The 1,011-nt window shown below is 37.1% G+C and overlaps 1 non-coding gene across 1 annotated transcript; it reads left to right on the top strand.

Annotated features, from left to right (window-relative positions):
- The first annotated feature begins 556 nt into the window (after positions 1-556).
- Positions 557-682, top strand: LOC123836809 (U6atac minor spliceosomal RNA). Its single transcript, XR_006789075.1, has one exon. It is a non-coding gene; the product is annotated as a U6atac minor spliceosomal RNA (small nuclear RNA).
- Positions 683-1,011: the final 329 nt, after the last annotated feature.

Raw genomic sequence — 1,011 nt, 5'->3', positions numbered from 1 at the left:
CTGCCCATATAGACAACAATAAACAGAGCAATAGGGAGGGGAGAGAGGGGGATAAAAGAATGAGAGCTAGGAAAGATAGATTGAGGGTTCTAACATGTATTCAATAGAAGTTTTAAAGGAACAAAGAAGGACATTATTTGAATAAAAGTAGCTGATTTTTCCCCCCAGAATGAAAGGAAATCACAGTTCAGATTAATAGGGAACTGCTAGTGGTGAGAAGGATAAATAATGGTAAGTCCACATGTAGACACATCATAATCACCCCTAAGAAAAATCAAAACAAAACAACTCATATAACCAGGGATCAAAGACCAATTATTTGCAAAGGAATGACAGTTAAACTGAAAACAGACTTTTCATTAGCAACACTAGATGTCCATTCTGGGCAGTGCTGAGGACAAATAGTCAATCAAGAAATGTTACCCAACCAATCATTCAAAAATCTAGAACAAAATAAAGAATTGACAGGCATATGAAGATTTACCCAAACCAAAACAACTATTAAAAGGGAAGGGAACTCAAAGGGAGGGCATGAAGTTTAGAAAAGTACAATGAGGTGTTGTATGAAAGGAGAAAAGGTCATCACTCCCATTGACAAGGATGGAAGAGGCCCTCTGTCCTCATAACAAACATACAGTTAAGGCATTGCTACCTACTTTGTGGTATCTAACCAACGTTTTTGCATGGAGGACCATAGGGGAAGGGAGGGAAAATTGAATGGGAATAAATCAGAGAGGGAGAAAAAACATGAGAGACTTTTAACTCTAGGAAACAAACTGAGGGTTGCTGGAGGGGAGGGGTGGGGGATGAGGTGATGGGCATTAAGGAGGGCATGTGATCTGATGAGCCCTGAGTGTTATATGCAACTGATAAGTTATTGAATACTACATCTAAAACTAATGATGTACTTACTATATATTGGCTAAGTGAATTTAAATAAACAATTAAAGAAAACAATGAGAACAAATCTTAAACTATTGGTAAATGTTTAGGGGACTATAAAAATAATTA

This window comes from Mirounga angustirostris, unplaced genomic scaffold, assembly GCF_029215605.1.
Source record: "Mirounga angustirostris isolate CCGP_5_RB_7025 unplaced genomic scaffold, mMirAng1.0.hap1 SCAF_7, whole genome shotgun sequence".
Classification (NCBI taxonomy): Eukaryota; Metazoa; Chordata; class Mammalia; order Carnivora; family Phocidae; genus Mirounga; species Mirounga angustirostris.
This window is presented reverse-complemented; position numbering and strand designations above follow the sequence as displayed.